The sequence below is a fragment of the Malaya genurostris genome, chromosome 3 (genome assembly GCF_030247185.1).
Source record: "Malaya genurostris strain Urasoe2022 chromosome 3, Malgen_1.1, whole genome shotgun sequence".
Classification (NCBI taxonomy): Eukaryota; Metazoa; Arthropoda; class Insecta; order Diptera; family Culicidae; genus Malaya; species Malaya genurostris.
In genome coordinates, this window is record NC_080572.1 from 197,009,563 (window position 1) to 197,030,969 (window position 21,407).

The window sequence follows — 21,407 nt, forward strand, 5'->3', positions numbered from 1 at the left end:
AAAAACGCGCAAAAAACCGCGTAACTTCGGAAATCTGCGTAAAAAACCCGCATAACTTAGGAGATTCGTGTAAAAAGACCTCCTAACTTCGGAAACCCGCGTAGAACAAAACCTTCAAGCTGAAAAAAAATTTCGATGCCAAATATCTCAGAAATGCATGAAATGTCCAAATCTGGTGCATTCTCAAAATAATTTTTTTTTGTGAAAATCGACTTTGGGACATAAAAAAATTTTGAGACTTCCAAAATCGAAAATTTTTTTTTGATGCCGAAAAAACCGCGTAACTTTGGAATTTCGCGTAAAAAAGGCGTATCTTTGAAAATCCGCGTAACTTCGGAAATCCGCGTAAAAAAAGCCGCATAAAAAGAAACCACATAAAAAAACCCCGTAAAAAGAGACCCCTGTGTATGCCTTGATAAGAATCGTGTAGTTTGTTGGTGTTGATGATGAAAAGTTCTGATCACGTTCTTCGCTGACACTTTTTGTTTGAGACCATTTCGCGTTTTTCTCGAATGCGAAGAAATAGATGAATTTCGATGAAAATGTTTCTAGGGCGAAGCGAACGGTGCATAAAACTAAATCATAAAAAGTCTATAGCCTGCTGTACGGCATTATTAATCCGTTGATGGTAATTGTACGCACCGAATGTAGCTCGGTTGGATACCGATTTTTGCTTTAAGCGAGTGATTTCTATAACTGTGAAAATCTGATTGAAACCGGATGCTTATGTATACGAAACTGTCGTCTCTGTTAGAGGAATCAATGATGATGGCTTGAAGGGAGGGGAAAATTAGACTTTAGATTAGAGGCTCGCTTTTCATTCAAATTTCGACCACCAATTATTTAAGATATATAGTGTTTTCTACTCGAATCGATACGTAGAAGTATTTCAAAGCTGCAGATGACATATGATAAGTTCAGAACTATTGCACTATTTAGAATGGGTCAATTAAACGAAAATGAAACCAAACGGAAACCTGTGCTCCTGTTTCTGCTGTGTAATAAATTCAAGTTAAAAGGGTAGTAATACTTTGCAAGCAGTATTTAGTTTAGCATTGTGATTGAATTTTTATTTTTGTTATTATCAATGTAATCACAGGCGATTAATTGGGTTGTGTTTGAAAACGTAGTAAGTTTCCGGTCTGTTTTCGTTCTTCCGTACACGCTATATGAAATCGAAAAAAAACACGCTATGCGCTTCGTGCACAAGGCGGTGGAATTTTCTTCTTCCGTACTAGCACGTACCGGCTTCGTATTCATTTTGTATGACGGTTTAAAAGTTTTAACACTCATCGGCCCTATAATTTCGGAACCAGTAGTCGGATCTGGATGGAATTTCACCAAAACTATTGAGACAATAAGAGATTTAATATGAATCAAGATGTTTAAAAATCGGTTTAACCGTTGCTGATACCGTTTTCGTTTTTGAAACTAGACGCGGGCTACTCTGACTCCGAGTAAAACGAACACGTGGTACGCGCCCTAAACAACAACTCATGAAAAAAAGATAAAATAAACAAACTCGGCTGGATGCGTGGTGCGACCCGAGAAAATTTTCAGAGCGAAACTACGCGATTGGTGTCCGATCTAGAGCGACCTCTGGTTGCTAAAACAAACATATCAAACGTTGTTTGGGCGACTCTGGGTCAGCTTTCGGGCTGCTCTGATCAATAAACGAAAACGGTATGAGAAATCGAAGTGAGTTCCGTTTTGTGGAATTTTTCTCGACTAATATTGGTGCTTTCGGAACCGCAAACCGGGGACCAGTAGTCCCAAAGAAGGTTGTTATTATTATATTCACTAACTAACAAGTTCTTCCAACCAGATGAATTTGTCAGTAAGTTTTATAAAAATTCGCACTTCGTTTTGCCATCACTTGTGAAAAAATTCTCATCAAATTGAAAAGTTTGCAATTATCGCGATGTAATACCGGAACCGGAAGTCGGATCTGGATCAATTTTTCGAGGGTTTTTTTTGCTTCGTAGTTTGTGAAAATCGGTTCAGAAAGTTTTCGAGAAAATTGAGTGTGCAGTTTCTCATAAATTTGCACATATTACCTTGAATTCCGGAATCGGAAGTCAGATAAAGATGAAATTCAATAGCAAGCTATGGGACCATAAAATCTATTGTAAGTTTGTGAAAATCAGTTCAGTCGTCTCTGAGTTACATTTTTTTTAAATTTTTTTATGCATTATAGGGTGATATAATTCCGGAACCGAAAATCGAATCGGAATAAAATTGTATAGCAGTCTATGGGACCATAAGACCTTTCATTTGAATCTGAGTTTGTAAAAATCGGTTCAGCCATCTCTGAGACACTTTGTGTTCTCGACGAACTGAGCCAAATAGTGTATAACACTAAGCCCTCCGGACCTCGGTTGTAAAGTCGGGTTTCGCAGCGATTGCATAGTCTTTCTATCAGAGATGGCATTTCACTGCGGATACATTTGCTCCGCTCCACACAAAGAGGAAAGCGCACTTCTTCTCAGTGTCCAGACAGACAGACTTTGAGTGCGTGCCTGTGTTGAAAGAAGCTGGTGCGAGAGAATAACATTCTCTTCGCACGAATCGCTCTCACGTGCTCTCGCCTAAATACATCCAAGTGATCTTTGGCGCGTGATGGTGAGCGAACACTTCTGTGAACTTCAATCAATAGAAAGTAGATCTGGCCTTGCTATGAAAAATTTGCAATGAAAACCGAGTGCTACACCAGAGTGCTCACCGGCGTGTACACCTCTGTGAAAGTATCTGCATCCACCTCAGAGAATTTATTAGCTAATGCTCTAGCACTTTGGTGCGATTCAGTGGAGGAGGTAAAAGGAAATAAACAAACGCACTCATGATGCGTGCACACTTTATACAACAGTGGTGTATATATGTGAAAGAGAAGAGCTCTCGTTGAAGTTGTCAGTGCGAGGGGAGAAATTTTGCTTGCTCTTCGTCACACAGAGGAGATGGACATCTCTGCTTTCTATATGAGAAAGGCAAATTTGTTAACTTCAAATTGACTTGTTTTCTGTTCATCATAAAGCAATAAAGCATGAAAAACACTCACAGACTACTGATTTTTAAGATTTGTGTATGCAGCATCATGGCTACAGTTGCATTTTGATATATACTTTTCACGTAAGTTTCACGTTCAGTTAATGGATTATTTCCATTCAACAGCCCGAGATTCGAAATAGCACTAAAAAATCTTGTTTTTTTGTGTTTACAATACACCATAAAATCAAAATGTCGAAGGTAGGTTATGAAGCCCTGGTATTGTCTAGGTAGCAATTGCTATAAAACGTGCGAAATTCATCACCATAACTAGGTGATAATAAATATGTTTATGTATTAAACACAAAAATAACAGCAACAACAACAACAAGAATAGCACGTGAGATCCGCAGCGTCAGTCATCGGAATCGGAAAAATAAACCACGACCGCCTGAGGACCGCTCGACGACCGATAACGGCTGTGTGTTCATCCATTCATCTAAGTGTTGGTATGTCAGTGTTCCGGACTACCAAGTGGATTGGGGGTGTTTAGTGCGGCATCATACCTAACATCTAGCAGAGCAGCTGGTGCAGAATGGGACGTAAATCGGCAAGCATCGCGGCATTTTATCACCTCGGTCCAGTAGTAGTTAGTGCAGTGCCAGCGGCTGAAGTTCACGGTCGTGACTGAATTTTGTCTTGGATCTTTGTTGTTTCGAAACATTCGGAACGGGTCTACTATCGGGCTGTGCGAGTGACAAGTGTTGTTTTTGTCGATGTTGATGTTGTTTGCTAAACAAATGATAAGACTCTAGAAGAAATGGGAATTATTTCACTGGATAACAATGTAAGTATTATTTCGACAATTCACTGGCAATTGTTTGGTTGGATTTTGAACTCATATTTGAGTTATTTACCGAAAGATTTCAATTAGTTTTCTAATCGTATTATGCTGTTGTGTTAATGTTCTTTCTTAGCTTTGGAATTATCTTTTAGAAGTTTGAATTATTTGTGAGCAGCCATACAGAGCAAAGAATTAACACACCAATGTTAAGTGATTTGCTGTATTGAGTTTGTTCTACTTGCTAAACGTTTCAATGCAACAGACAAATCCGTGAGGTTATTTGAAAATACGATGAAATCAACAACGAATCACATCAGTTCTGAAGTGCATTGCATATCGGTGTTGATGCACTACGCCTTAAATTGCTAAATGCTTACGATACTGATAAGAATCGTGTATCAAAGTATGTTGAAATTATTATCTATCCGTGGAATACGTGAATATTTGAAGTCAGTGTAGCTGTATTTTAAATTTTGATTGGCAAAGTTATCTAAGATTTATTGTTCATTTCATATTGTAAATCATATAAATCGTATTTATATGACAGCCAGCCAGTGTTGGAGTAATCATTATCACTTGTGAAAAAATGAGTTCACGAGATTTTCTAAAAAAAATTTTCACTTCCGAGATTCTCATTCATGAAACAAGCATCCACAAAACTCAGATCCTCGAGGTTCACAAGTGATTTTTTATGTCAACGAAACTAAATGCCGAATTTTCATCCACAAAAATATCGCTAAAGAGATCAGTGTTGGTGATTGCCGATAATTTGACATAAGCTGCTCGATATTTATCTATATTGTATACAACATTTTCTACCCGGTAGAAGATGCTACAAGAGCTCGTGTCTCTCCGTGATAGAATTTTTCTACATTACTCCGCTCCACTTCATAATCTGAGTATTTCACGGCCCTTAAAAAAAATATACAGTCTGATAATGATTGGCGCTATGTGGAATTTACCAAGAGAAAATCGCAGGTTGACAATTATCGAAGAAAATCGAATCGATGATTCGACTTGATGACTCTCATATTAGGTTGCAATATTTCAAAACCCTTGTGTGAAGCATTCACAGACATTTTCATAGACACAACTTATACAAAGGTTATATGCACATAGTTAGAATACGCGGTAATAGTAAAATGATTGTATCGCAATTATCAACTGCCCATATAGAATCGGATCGCGAAACGAGAATAAGCGACCGTTTGTTGCTTCAGAGAGAATCCCCACAGCAGGCATGGCAAAAACACGGATCCGTTCTGCACGGTACTCACCATCACTCGTGAGCACACCACCAGGAGTATTGAATGCTACGCTTCTTTCCCGTGTTGAAAAACACACTCCGAACGCAGTAGAAAAAGCACCCGTACCGGTGGTCGTGTAATTGCCAAGCAACGGTGTTTGGATTTTCGGGCAGCACTGAAGTCGAGTGTTCCTGACTTCGGCAAACACCGAAGCCGAGTGTTTCCGATTTTGCCATATACGTTGCTTGTACTATAAGCACCTATAGCGCCACGGTATGACGAAAAATGCGTTTGAATGATTAATTCTTTTTTCATCAATACGCGTCTGATTGAATTCAATTGATTGACAATATAACCAACGCATAGGTGCTTTTCGGTGCCTTCGCGAAATTGAAAACACTCGGCTCCGGTGTTTAACGAAACCGAAAACACGCAGTTTCGGTGTATGCCGAAGCTTGAAACACCAGCGCCGAAAATAAAACAGCGCCACGAGCACCGAGGCTTCGGATATTGCGTTTCGTGTTTCTCTTTGTGCACTGGCACGCAATGGCATTCTCAATACAAGCGGTGGCGATGGTTATATGAAGCACGCAGTGCAGTGTTTGGACATGCCTGCCCCACAGCAGCGTGCTAACCTTTGATTCTCAGATAAGTCATCGAGAGAAAATCGCTCTCGCACTGGTGTCTATGTTAAACGAACCATGCCGAGTTTTTGTTGCTTCGATGATATACGTCTCTCTTTGATGGCACTGTTTGAATCGTGTGAAGAGTTGCTAGAGAGCGTTCTTTTATACGATAAAAGCCATCCTTGAAAGAGATAATCGAAAGTGAGAAGAGTCTCCGATGACATTTCCATGCTCAATTTCCACTACGTTTGCATTCGACACCGAAGTGATTAGTGCAAGATTTAATTATTATATTTTCATTCGCAACTGAGAAATAATGACTGAAATATTTTCAAGGCACGTAAGGTGGTCAATATGAACAACAATATTTTTTTCCACATTCCAAACAGTGATTATAGCGACCGAAGGCTGTTTGCATTCCAGCTGACTAGTTACACTGCATTATTTAGATTAAGGGCTGAGGCCAGTGTTTTTCAGCGTGATTTAGAGGGCTATTTTCACGCTTCAAAACTGATTTTCTCAGAAACGGTGACGAATATCCAAAAACCCAACTGACAATCGTTTAGAAAATTATTTTAGATTATTCTGTAAAAATTTCAGAATGATGCATTGACTTTAGCGGTCGGGAAAATCTTTTTTCTGAAGGAAGAGTTGCATAGCTGAAAACGCCGTCTTTCAACTTGTTCATTGGATATCTTGCCTTCAAAAGTATGGATGAAAAATCAACCCTAACAATGTCTAGATAATTTAATTTCGAAACGATTGGTGCATAACAACATAGGTGTTGTCGCTATAAAAATGAAGTGAATGTTATTTTTGTGAAGGTAAGTCGATTTTTATGTACGCACCATTGTTTCTGCTACAGTTTTCTGGTAATGGAACGAAAAATGAGAGAAATAAAATCGGCACAGCAAGGCTGCTAAACAAGCGGTAGCTTTATTGGATGCAGACACATTTTATGCAAACTTGTAACCAAAAATATCGAAACTTTTCTGGTCACCCGGCCCATCTAGAGTCGTTTTGTACAAAGGCGAGAGAGCAATGTAATACGCAGAGCGAGACACGCGCCAGCCTTTATTCTTGAATATCATCGAGCAGAACATTCCCTAGTGAACTTTTCACAACTGATTTTTTCCCATGTGAAATCAGTTTCAGTGAGAATCGCGTTTGCAAGAAATCAGTACTGAACATTTCTGCAGTGAGTTTTCTGATCGATGATTTTTTTTGTCTGAAAATCACTTCTGAAAAATTTCAACAGCATCACAAATTGTTCTGATTGTTGTATGTTTTTGAAAAAAAAACATATGTTCATTGCAGTTTAACTTCAAATAATCGATGTACAAGAGCAGTTTTGAATGTGTGTAAGGAATTTAACTAACCTGCTGAAAACTAGAACTAAACGGACCGTACTCATTTTGAGTAAGAAAATGAGAGTAATTGAAAAATTATTTTTTGCCTTTCTTATATAGAAAGGCTATGCAATCACCGACTTTACAACCGAGTATCATATACCATTTGACTCAGTTCGTCGAAATCACAAAATGTCTGTGTACATGTGTCGGTGTGTGTAGTTGATCCAGATCCGACTTCCGGATTTGAAAATACAGCGCGATAAGTAGAAAATTTTCAATTTCATGAGTATTTTTTCACAAGCGATGACAAAACGAGGTGCAATTTTTTTTAAACTTACTGGTAAATTCATCTAGTTAGCAGATTTTGTCAGTTGATGGATATATAAACCTACTTTGGGGCTACGAGTCCCGGGTTTCCGGTGCTGGAAACACCGGTAATAATGAAGGAAAGTTCTTAAAACGAAATTTCATCCAGATCCGGCTACCGCTTCCGAAATTATATGACGATGAGCGGTGAAACTTTCAAACCGTCAAACAAAATAACGATGCAAAATCGGTACGCATCGGTACGTGCTGGTACGGAAGAAGAAAACACCACCTCCTTTGCGAACGAAGCACACAGCGTACTTTGATAAATTTCGTGAGGCCTGCAGGGTTGACTCATTTAAATCTATAGTTATCATCAGTTATTATGAATGTAGGAAAATGATAAGAAATTGAAGCGCAACGAAATGATAAAGTCATTGAACCGAATCTGAAAATGACAGCTACTTCTTTTTAGAGGTAGCGTTTATTGTAATGTAGTTGGCAATAATTTATTTTTAGTATCTTACATTACATCTTTCTATCTTAACAGGAGAAATCTTAGAAAATACAAAGAATTACGCTAAAATATTAGCAAGAAAAGTTACGATAGGTAAACCGTCATTAGTAGATGGGACCATTTGTGATTTTTACCATCTTTGATATTCTCTGTTATTCAATTTGTACCCATATGTTAATATTATCACAAAATCATAATAACGATTCTGTTTCATATAAGTAAACCTTTTGCCTTTCTCATATAGAAAGGTTATGCAATCGCTTGTAAAATTGACTAGTAATAATTGGCCTGGAGGCCGGATACAGTTAATCGAGCTAAGCAATGTCTGTGTGTGTATGTAAGTATGTATGTATGTATGTATGTGTATGTATGTGTCAATAAATGTTAATTTTTTTCGGAGATGGCTCAACCGATTTTTACACACTTAGGCTCAATAGTCCCATAGGTCTCATAGTCCCATAGGTTGCTATTGAATTTCATCCGGATCCGCCTTCCGGTTCCGGAATTATAGGGTAAAGTGTGTTCGAAATTGCACACCGCCATTTAGAGCAACGATGCAAAAAAGGGTAAAATTATTCCAGATTTGACTTAAAAAAGCAAAGCCTTGGTATCACATTCCTGTAGTGGAATTTGACCTTCTGTTTCAACAGACTTCGCAGCCGATTCAGAGTGTACAGAACCAGTGCATGGCTGGTGTTACGATTCTACTGACACTACGAATCCTTCCAGATCGGGGCTCGAACATACGACAACTGGTTTGTAAGACCACCGCCCTACGCATTGAACTGCCAACCCGGGACTTGACTCAAACCTGTTTTAATTTTCAGACTATACCGACTCCCAGTTCCCGGTTCCGGAAGTACCGGAAATCAAAACTCTGAAACGAAACTCACTCATTTTTTTCGGAGATGGTGTAATCGATTCTCACCAACTTAGGCTCAAATGAAATGTCCTACAGTCTCATAGGGTGCTGAATTTCATCCAGGTTCGACTTCTGGTTCCGAAACTATGTGGTGAAATGTGTGTAAAATTTCAAACTGTTATTTAGTGCGCGATGCAAAATAAAGAAAAATTCTTATTAATTCGACATAACTGAAAAAGGAAAGATTATGTTAGTTTATACACAAAACAAGTTTCTAATTTATACACGTTTGAAAAAAACTGACAGAATCTTCTAGTGGTATTTTTGAAAATATAGGTTATATGAGTAAGGCATCATTACACCACTAGGTAGATTAAAACAGGTTTTAATACTGGGTCTCGTTGTTATCCTTTGCTTCGGGGGTGGGGCACTCTCATTGACATACAGAATATAAGGCGGAGAGGGCGGGGGTTAAAGGATTTCTTATCACGTCATCGTTCCAGTTTATTTGTGGGATTTTTCCTGTTTATTACTTTTATTATTGTTAAAGATTTGTCTTGTGTATTGCTGTTATTACTCCAGGCGTTTGGTTTGTTGTTTACTGAAGCAGATGTATCTAGTCGTAAATTGGTTGCGAATAATGTTTTAGTGTACAGTGTCACGCTCTCCATAGTAAACAGTTTCCAGAAAATATCGGCTTGTAGTCAGTTGATTATCGTAGATGACAATCGATAAACATGGGAGCCTTTTGTCCTGACCAGAAGTAACAAAAGAAGGTATAATTGGGTCAGAATTAATAAAATCACCCCTAATTTTAGTTTTAGTTCAAGTGTTGATCATTTGATTCAATTCGATAATTCAAATGACATTCTAAAAAAAAACAACGAAGAAAAGTTTTGTCATAAAATTAATGATAAATTAATTTTTTCGGAGATCACAAATAACACAATAAACTTAATCGATTAATAATTATAATAATTATTTATCCCAAACGCGCCTAACAAATGGAAGTCGGTTCCCTTGAAATACTAGAACCCCTTAATAACTACTATATATCTACGGTCATAAATTTGTAAAGTTGTTTTCGCCTGAGGTGTCAGTAGGACACATGGCAATTAGGTTCAAACCAGAGATGATCGGGTTACGGGTTCCCGAAACCCAAAACCCGACCCGAACCCGAACCCGACAAGTATTAGTCGGGTTCGGGTATTTGTTTGTTCGGGTCGGGTTCTAATGCCGATTTTTTCTTTTTCAACGAGTACTGGTCGGGTTCTGGTTTAAAAGTTCGGGTTAAAAAATTTTGTACTAGCTTCGGATTTTTTTCGGGTTTCAGGATTTTTTTCGGGTACGGGTAAAGATTTTTATTTTTCATCGGGTACGGATCGGGTTCGGGTTTGGAAGAAAAATTGATCTCGGGTTCGGGCCGGGTACGGGTGAAAGTTTTTTTATTTTTAATCGGGTGCGGGTCGGGTTCGGGTGTGAAAAAATGCTTACCCGACCATCTCTAGTGAAAACATGAAGTGATATAGGAAAAGCATTTAATACTACTACTACTACTTAAATTGCGAGGTGGTATTATCAGTTCAACATGAACTGCTAATGAATTAATGAGTCGAAGACGAAACGTGAAACAAAAACTTGGAGTGGCTTATGTCAGAAACATAGCCGCTAGATTGACGTAGGACTGCAATCGTGATGTTTATAAATATTAACTGATTTGATATCGTTTGACCGTTTAAGATTTTGTAGTCCTGAAAAGAACCATTCGGTTTTGGAAGATAGCGTTTGTATTTTAGAGATTAGAGATGCAGTATAAGGCAGTTATCTAAATAAGTTCTTTGTGATACTTTTATACTCTTGAAAAGGACAGTTAGTGGCTTTGGAGTCTTGGAAAGGACTATTTTGTTACAGATGATTACGTTTGTAGTATGACAGCAGGTAGGGCACCATTCCAAGTCATTTGTAAGTTTGAGCCTTGACCTAGAACAAGTCACTACATAAATATAATCGTAACACAACTCGTACAATCGCTCATATATTTTAACATTTCATACGTCTCAATATTTGAATGAAAAAAACTATCAAAATCCTGTACGGGATTCATTTTCGTCTTTCAGAAAGGCCATATTGTGGAATTCTCTACGATATTAAACACTGTTTGAAACATATTTCTCGAATGCGATGCAGCCGCTTGGTGCGAATGCCGCACAGCGAAAAGTGCACGAAGCTAATCAAATTATTCTAGATTTGCACTAAGCTGATGATTTTTACCTTCGATTTGCAAAGAAGTAATTTTAATAGTTATTTAGATAACATTTCGATCCATTAGAAGGGCTGATTTTGTATAATGTTCCCCATCGTTGCCCACTTTTCTTTTTTTTTTCGCCAATGCAAACGACCAGTAGCTGGATGACACAATCTCTCAAACAGCTCACAATGCCGATTGATTTAATACTAAACCAATTTTGGTTAAGAGCTTTCTGTTAACGTGATTTCCTTTGTAGCTTTTCAACAAATAGGCGGTCCTTAAGGCGAAAATAACAACATACAGAATTTTTTTTAAATTTGGATTAACAAATTCCATTGAAAGAAACTGTCAGAATGCTGTACGGGATTTATTTCCGGCTTTCAGAAGGGCCAAATTGTGGAATTCTCTTCGATATCGAACACTGTTCGGAACATTTTTCTCCAACGCGATGCAGCCAAATACTAGCTTTTTTTGTGCTCGTTTGGTGAGAATTTCTCACAAAGCTAATCAAATTGTTCTAGATTTGCACTAAACTGATGATTTTTACCTTCGATTTGGAAAGAAGTAATCTTAATAGTTCTTTAGATAACATCTAGAGAGCCATTAGAAGAGCTGATTTTGTATAATGTTTCCCATCTTTGTCCACTTTTTGTTTTCTTTTTCTCCAATGCAAACGACCAGCAATCGCTCTTGTTTGAAGCTAAACTCACACTGCGAACGTCCAATAGCAGATATGCTCACAGAAAAACTAGTTGTTGTTTTTCTGCGTTTAGGCTTGAGGATTGGAACCTTATATTCGCCATTGACTGAAGCACCATTTAGATAAAGCCGAGTGTAGTTCCATTGACTTGACGTAGATGGAGGCCTGCGCACTCGATGTGTTTCCGTTCATTGATTATCATAGACTAAAGCTAACAAACGTGCAACCTATTTATAGATTCGATTGATTTTGATGTTTCGCGTTTGGACCTATTTTACACTCTTTAAGCACGTTATACGTAATAAACATGGTTTTAACAACAATCTTACACCTTTTTCCATTCGTTTCGTGAAAGAATTAGAGGAAATACTCAAATAGTGAAAAAGTTCTGGAGTAATTTCGTTACACTTTCGTGTTGTCAAAATTTTTAAAATGCACTCAGGTGAGCATAGTAAAGAAAGACGTAGTTCTACGTCAATAAAATAGTCAAGTTAGCTCAAACCCGTACTCTTTGAAGTACCCACTCTGCTAAATTACACAAATTGTCAGTACCTTATTCCGTTAAAACCAGTGGCGTCTCGTGACAAAAATTACGCACTGAGCATGTGGTATGAAATCAGATGAAATAGTTCGTTGTAAGTGAGGACTAAAGATTGGCGAATGAATATTAGCTTGTGTTTTTCAAAACAATGAAATAACAATGTACTTTTGGATGGGATTTTTTTTTCATTAAACCTATTTTGTATCATCAATACAATAGAAGAATTTCGTGATTAGCACGTCGAGCAAATCTGTCAATAACATCATGAACAGAACCGTTTTGACGTTGCAATTAAAACAGCAATTTGTTTTCAACTGCCATAAGCATAAGCCACAGAAGCCTCTCTAGAAGGTGCGTATCCAAGTTCGGTATCATCGGTACCATCCGACCTGATTTCATCGAATAATGAATAAAGAATCTAAAAAAAATTGAATGCGGATTTGGATGCCTTCAATTTGACTGGTTGTGCAGTGCACGAGGTGCACATAAGGACCAGACGCCACTGGTTAAAACTTCAAATACATTTGGAGTTATTCTTTTACTGCAAAATAGTTGAAGGGAAAATTGAATCACAAAGTGATAAAACAAGATTGACTGCTTCAGAATGTATGTTCACTGACAAGCTGGACGAAAGTGCTGATAAAAGCTACGGCTTACGAAAGTGTCCTAACCTTGATGTGAATTCAAAGACCTTATCGTTATCGGAACTTGGAACGGCCCCAATGCATGATATCCAGTGCCTGAAATTCTCAAGTGAATTTATTCATTCTACGGTTTTCAGTACAAAACAAAATTAGCTTCTGATATTTATGCTTGCTGTTGCTATTGGCTAATCCGATATGATATGGAATCATTGGATTCAATATCGAAACCTATTCCGATCATCCAACAAACTCTGCGTTTTCCACCTGATAGGTCACGTATTGTAATTGGGCCCAATGATCCGCTACCAGTGCACATACAGCGGATCACCGGTCCATGACTGGCTTCTTTTTGCACGGTGCAGGTCTAGGTCAGTAGGTAATTTGCCGGCAGTTTTGTGGAGCTTCAAGCGGCAAACTGTACTGGTCATGCTCTACACACACGCGCCGTCGCCGTCGCCGCCGCCGCCGCCGCCACCGAACGATCTGCCGCGTGTACTATTTCTAGGAAGGAAAGATGACAGCTCGTGAACGATTGGAGATATTAGATAAACGACTAATTCATCACCAGCCAGTAGGCCATCGGGCATTCAATTACGCAGGAACTGAAATTGATGGATTTTCTTGTTTCCCGCTGTCCAGATCCCCATGAAAATCAGCGCCTGCAGTCGACGTCATTTGCGTACTTTGAAGGTGCATAGCGCGAGCACGCGAATCCTATCAACAAACCAATTATCCACTCGTTGGTCGCTTTTGGACAAATATTTGTCGGCAAATTGATTCTGCCGAGGTTGGCAGTAAATGCAATTACCAGCGCGTTGGGTGGACCACCGTTCAATCATTTGGATAGCTGTGGGTTGGGGAAAAAAGTGCAATTTCAGTCACTTTACTAAGTAAAGACTTTTTAGAGGACAACTATTTTCAATGTTCTATAAGGATCGAATGCTCTGCTGCTCGTTGATTCCTATTTCTAGATTGCAGCGTAATTGATAAATAAGCAATAAACAGTCGGCAGGTCGGGCATTCGTTCACAAAGGGAAGGTAGATCTTACAGTGATGACATGCGCGTGGTTTTCTCGAAGGTCAACCTGCTGTCAATAATTGAGTATAATGTGATAATGGGTCTGTCAAGGGTGCACGATACCGATAAAATTGGTTTCTATTGACGTACAGTTAATTCCATGATAACGAAGGAGCCATCGACGGTAGACGTCAAATGCCAACATGCAATGATATCGAATAAAAGCAACGAAGCAGGTTATGATTTATTTTATGTCTTTTGCTGTGACGTAAGCTGCCATCAATTTAGTTTAGCTCATTACGCAAATGTGAATCGGAATACTTTCTGTGAATGTGGTTTCTCCCTCAGTTGGAGTCCAACTTCGTGGGATACTTTTTCGAATAATTTTCTTCCAGTCCAGTTTAGTCTGTTTTTCATTAAGTTTTGATAAATGGGAAGTAGATATAGTTAATCAGTATTTTTCATAACAGGTTGTTTCGAAAAGCAAATTGAAATAAAGGAGACTGGGACGAAAATGGCTACTCGTAATAATTCGAATTCGCTCAATTTCACGTCCCATCGGTTAAGCCCTCGATACGTGGGTTCGAGAATTAGCTATAATTGGCTTATGCAGGCCCAGCAGATAATTTTTAATCCGAGTGGGTAGTTTACTTTCTTAAAAAAAAGTCGTCAGCTGCGTTTATATTATTCTTGAATGAAAAGGAATATACAAGTAGCTTTGTCGTTGACACAAAGTCGTCTGGCAATTTTTCTAAATTGAGTTTGTCGGTTATGCCGCAATAGACACGTGAAATAGCAACGTTATTGAGTCGATCTTGCAACATTGTTGATCCTGAGTACGTTTTCATCCTGCGAAGAACCGAAAAACTTCGTTCATTCGAGCACAGATGATCCTGGTACTGTAACAAGTATATGAAAGAAACGCACAAACTCTGGAAGAAGCCCTCTTATCTATTTATATGTTTGTAAGATTTATCTCAAACTTCCTTCAGACTATTTGCCTGTTCATTGTGCCTTTTTCAGAAGTTGCAAATATCTAAATATCTCTGTCACTGAGTAACCTTTTCTTGCCAAAATCGTTCTCATAAAACTTCCCACACGGAACGACCGAAATTAGCTCTGCGCCTAATTCGTATAACTGTTTTTGAATTAGTTGATTTTAACAACAAAATTTCCAAAATAACAATAAAATTAGTTAAAATTGAGAATTTACTTTGCTGAAAAAAACTCTTATTTTTAGAGAATGTGTTTAGTTGGCGAATATCCTGGACACAAACCAGCAATATTTCAATTCAACACGAAATTCTCATTGACAACTAATTTTGATATTACAATCAGAAAAATTGTTTCTATTTATCTATTACCATCATTACTGAAGGATAGCACAAAGAAAACAAAAATGAAATTGGTTTTATTAACAAGTTTATTAGCCAAAAACTCATGAGAAGTGTCAAAGCAAAACAATCCATTAAAAAGCTAAAATGGACAGTCTTCTTGAAACTGCTTGCAAATTGTTTAGATGTTTTTCGCATGTGTTACGATATATCCATGTACAAATTTCTAAACCGATATGTAAAAATGACGTAAACTGTTAGTGGAAAGTGTATTTATTCATAATTTGTGCGTATTTGAAGCGATTGTGCCTAATAATGTTTTTACGCGGAACAGTGAAGTAAGTTTCGAATGTTGCTCTCTAATTGTATATGTCAAATGATGTTTTTTTGTATCTTCCAACCTACCGGGCTACGCCGTCCGGTTTTTGCTTTCCGAGTGCTCAAAATTTTCAGTGAGAGAGTCGATTTCGCGAAGTCGAATGAAGAAAACAGCGATTTAAAAGAAAAAATTTCAAAAAGAAGTTTATGTTTCGCTTATGTCTTTTTCTCCAATACAACATCGTATTTATACCTGCCAATATAGAAAAGATTACCGCGATTGAAATTTTTTTCGTGCCATCTAGTGGCTAGTAGTCATTACGGTGTTAACGTTTTTTCCGTGACAGAGTGCCATATAGCTGCTAATTGCAGAATCAAATTCAACCATTTACGTTGGTTAAAAACAACGTTTTATTTGTCTAATTCAACTAAAAAATTAGTTGAATGGATATGAAGTGTGCATTAGCTAAGAAATGAAAGCTCGTTTAATTGGTGAATTCAACTAAAAAAATAGTAATTTCAACAAATATTTTATTATTATTAAGGGAATTAGAATTAAAAAATCTAAATTAGCAAAAGTAAGATTTTTTAGTTGTCTCAAAAAATAACTAACTAAAATCAGAAAATCAACTAATTTTTTCGCCAAAATGCTGATTTCGGTCTTTCCGTGCAGTTTCATCGATATCTGCTGGTTGACCAACTGCAAATCTTTCCATAAACAGAATCATTTTCGAGTTCAGTTCTAAAAAAAGAAATCAATTGATCTTCAGATTTCAAAGTAAGAAAAACCTTTTTTAATCCACCTAGTGGTGTAATGATGCCTTTCTCATATTACTTAGGGGAAGATGTTCGGTTGCCGGCAGTAACTTTCGAGAGAAAGCAGATAGCGTCATTCCGACAAATGTCATGTGTGTGTAATAGCAGTACGTTCCTTTTGTGCCGAGTACCAAATCAAACAGACTCTTGTACTTTTTGCTGCGCTCAAAACAAATTTTAATTGCGTGAAAATCAACACAAAAGTTTTTTATGACTTTTTTGTAGTGTCATAAATTGAAAAGCATCAATCGAAAAGGTGAGTGGATTGAATAGTTATGAAGTGAAATCAATCTTTTTCGTGATTTAATACCGGATGCTATCAAAGTTTTCGCAACCAAAGTTTTTTTTCGTCACTTTCAAAATGTCTACCGCTTTCGGTTACCGGCACCCCAAGGTTCGACAAATCGCGAAAAATTGTCAATAATATGCAGAGGTGCCTAGTCTGCAAATTTGTCTGTAAATTATCGAATGTTTTAGTTAACATGTGAGCCTTTTTTCGTCTAAAGACTCTTTACAGACTTTTGAAACTTCGATTGCTTGCAGATATTCGTCAGAAATTGTAGACTTTTGGAAATTGGCGCGTTCTTTTCGTATTTGCTAGCTACACTTATTGTATTACCTGGCATCTCGGGTGACGGCGACTTCAAACAAATCGTCAAAATCAAGGGAAATGAACTTTAATGCACTGAATAATGCCATTAAACGTTGCTTAGTCGATAAGAAGCCAATAAATTCGGCTGAAGCAATGTATTCAATCCCGAAAAGACGATGAAAAACCGGCCTAATCACACCAAAGGCGCCACCATACAAATCTTTGGCCAAGAGAGCCAAGGCGAAGCCACCATCAGATAATGAAGACTTTTGTCCAAAACGCCTCCGAGAAGAATAAATTCCGTTTTTTCTTTGAATAATTACACTCTTTACTTATATTTTTCTAATTTTAGCGAAATTTCTTGGGGTGCCGGTAACCGAACACCTTTTTTGAAATGGCCAAAATTAATCACTTTACTAAATTGATAATAAAGTTTTTTCAATCGATAATTTCAACTTAGTTTCTTATTCAGTTGTTAGCTAGGAACTTTAGCTTTCCATTGATGTATATATGACCGCATAATGTGCACTTAGTCAGAAGTTATAAGCTTAAAAGAAAAGGGTGCCGGTAACCGAACATTCTCCCCTACATTTTCGAAAATATCATCAGAAGATTTAGTGAAGAAATATTTTTTCAATCTTGAATAAAATAATAAACTTTCTTTGGGTGTAAACTAATATAACCTTTTCAAATTGTATTGTCAAGTTAATCAGAATTTTTCTTTATTTTGCATCGTCGCACTAAATGATTAAACACTCTTTACCCTTTAGTTCTGGAACCGGAAATCGGACCCGCATGAAATTACACAGCAACCTATGAGACTATAAGAACTTTTTTTTGAGCCTGTTTTTGGAAATCGATCAAATCATCTCTAAGAAAATTGAGTGAGTCTCTTTTTAAACTATTTGACCACTACTTCTGGTAGTTTTGGAACCGGGAACTTGGAACCAGTATAGCCAAAATCGGTTCGTTTAGTAAGTAACTAATGTAGCCTACAAATTGAATCAGTTTTAAGCCAAATTTAGAAGAATTTTACCCTTTGTCGCTCCAAATGAAGGTGTGAAATTCAATAGCAACCTATGGGACTACTCACATACTCACACACATACACATACATTGCTCCATGAACTGTGTCGAATGATATAGAACACTTTTTTCACTAGTCAATTTTTCAAGTGATTGTATAAACTTTCTATATGAAAAAGGCAATAATTGCACTTTTATAGAAAAGCATCGTTATCATGATCTTCTAAAAATACTAACAAGTATTTACAAATAGAATAAATGAAAAATAAAAATTTTAATGTGGCAACCCTGCACGCTATACAAAATTGAACAAAGCACGCTGCGAACGGAGCAAAGCCGCACGTACCGTCGCGTACTAGTTTTGCATCGTCATTTTCAATATGAATGTGTTGACACTCATCGCTCTATAATTTCGGAACCGCAAGTCGGATTAGGATGAAATTGCACAGTATATATAAAGACAATGAGAGCTTTAATTTGAATCATAATTCGTGAAAATCGGCTTAACCGTTGCTGAGAAATCGAAGTGAGTTCCGTTTTTGGAGATTTTTTCACTATGATCGGTGCTTCCGGAAGCGGAAACCGGAGACTAGTAGTCCCAAAGTAGTTTTATATATTCACTAACAAGATCTGCCAACTAGATGAATTTAGCAGTAAGTTTTTTAAAAACATGCACCTCGCTTTGCCACCGCTTGTGAAAAAATACTCATGAAAATGAAAATTTTCGCTAATCGCACTGTATTACCGGAACCGGAAGTGGGATCTGGATCAACTTTTCGGGGACTTTTTAAAGAATTTCAAGACCTTTTATTTGCGTCTTAGTTTGTGAAATTCGGTAAGGAAATTTCAGAGAAAATTGATTGCGCATTTTTTTAAATTTGCACATATTTCTTGGTAATTCCGGAACCGGAAGTCGGATCCAAATGAAATTCAAGAAAGTTGTATGAGACCATAAGACCTTTCATTTGAATCTAAGTTTAGATTTGAATCTAAGTTTAGACAATATAGACTATCTTATACAAAAAAACATAATTTACATGACTTTATGTATCTTTACATCTGCAAAATTTTATTTTAATGCTCCCACAGAGTTCACCCGAATTATGCGCTCACGCGACAGTATTTCCACATGCGTGACATGCATCAATGAGCCAGACACTGAATCAGATTATGAGTGAAATGTTTTTTTATTTATTTAAATATTGGTCTTTACACAAAAACAATGCCATTTTATCTCACATATATTTTCTCATCTTTTTTAAGATTTCTTTAACAAAATCACATAATTCTGAGTCGAAATGATATTTTTCGTGTAAGATATCAGTAAGGCCAAAAATTTCATTTATCCACAATATTGACTGATTATGGTCATGACTGATTGTTTCCTGCGTCGAAATGTGACTGGTTTCTTTTCGTCCCAACCAATTTGAGATTTTCGATTTCAAGGTTGATCCACTCCGAGTAAAAGCGTTTTGTAAATGAAAGTTGCAAAGGGTGATTTTTTGCTGGTATATTTTTTGCAACACTGTTTTTGACAGATCACGCGTGAATCGTGTTTTGTGTCATTGCCAAACTTGTTCAGTTTGGTCTAGAATTTAATCATGAATCGACTTATGAACGAACAACGCATGCAAAACAATTGAATTTAACTATCAAAATTAATGTTCACTTAAGAGAGTGTTCATCGAAAAATTGTGTTCAGCGACGAAGCTCATTTCTTATACTGTTTACTAGTTTTCTCAAGCCTCGAGTATTACTCGGTAGTTTGGAACCCTAATTACCTCAATGAAGACTAGGTCGTCAAATGGTGAGATAACTAAGTCCTCACAAGTTCCTATCTCATGCCTCCCCGTGTGTCTATGATGACATTTGGTCAATAGAACGGCGTCGACTGGGTGTTATCGCCTTCTGCGTTAGTAGCAGAATGAGAGGGTGCGAAATGGCTTGTAGTTTGAAGCCCATCCTAAAGTGCAATATTTATCATAGTATATTGCAACATGTGGTTCTGTTGTTTGTTGCATTATTTGTTATATATTGAATTGAATTATATTTCATTGTATTATATATTGTTATTATTATTATTATTATTATTATTATTATTGTTATTATTATCAATATTATCATTATTATTATTACTATTATTATTATTATTATTATTATTATTATTATTATTATTATTATTATTATTATTAAAAAAGAAATATTATATTTCCTGCAGTAATGCGACGAAAGAATAGCATAACTTACACTGTGACATCAACTGTTATATATTGTATCATAGCATATTATTTCACATATTATCTCCTTATATTATGTTTTGTTATGTTATATTATGTTGTATGGTATTATACCGTCGATTATACTGCATTGCATTATATCATATTATATTGTATTATATTATATTATGTTATATTATATTATATTATATTATATTATATTATATTATATTATATTATATTATATTATATTATATTATATTATATTATATTATATTATATTATATTATATTATATTATATTATATTATATTATAAGTATATGTATTGTGTTAGATTGTATTTTATTACATCATGTTATATTATTTTATATTATGTTATATCACAAAGAACAGATATCCAACAGACATTCATACGTGCAAACTCGTGTGCAACGGTGATTTTTAACGGATATTCACTTGTATGATTTACTTAGCTTTTTGAAAAAATTTTTACTGGATGACTGTTCTCTGTAGTTATATTATATTATATCATGTTATATGGAATTGTATTATATTATATTCTATTATATTGTATTATGTTCATTGAATTATACCATATTATATTGTATTGTATTATATTATATTTTTCTATATTATATTATACTATATTATATTATGTTATATTATAATTTATTGTATTATGCTCAATTATATCGACAACGGAGAGAGGCAGGGAGTGTATCAGGGTATCTTACAAGTGAATGACTGGATGATGGAGTGGATTGCCAACCTGAGTCACGTGGGGGAAGCTTTATGTTTCTCCCTGAAGGTCTGAAATGAGTAAGACGCACCCTTCTAACAAACAAACCATCAGGCGGGTTTAAGCTGGTACAGCGAAATTCTTTATTATATGGCCGGATGTTCTTGCTGGAAGGCGCCGGGTCCTCAAAAACCATTTTGGCCTTCTTAACAGCAGTTATAAGAAAGCTATCTGATAATCAAATTCGGATCTACTGTAAGTCTACCCGCATACATTGGTAATGCCTTGAACTGATGGTGGCTTCACACATACATACATACATACAATTACCTCAATGAAGACTATCGCAATGAATCGATTTATCGAAGATTTGTTCATTTCATTAAAAAATTCGTGCTGAGTTAAATGTGCCTCAAACTGAAATGAAAAACAAAACTTCACTGCGAAAACCCGCATCTGGAAACTTTGAAGTGGCAAG

The 21,407-nt window shown here is 36.6% G+C and overlaps 1 protein-coding gene across 3 annotated transcripts in view; it reads left to right on the plus strand.

Moving 5' to 3' along the window:
- Positions 1-21,407, plus strand: part of LOC131433908 (uncharacterized) — a 289,089-nt gene that overhangs the window by 183,505 nt on the left and 84,177 nt on the right. The window contains exon 1 of one of the 3 annotated variants that reach the window (XM_058600523.1): positions 3,419-3,829. The exons of the other annotated variants lie outside the window; for them this stretch is intronic. The gene's annotated coding sequence lies outside the window, so the exon portion shown is untranslated. Of the gene's footprint in view, positions 1-3,418; positions 3,830-21,407 lie in introns of those variants that run through there. 3 annotated transcript variants of the gene reach the window in all.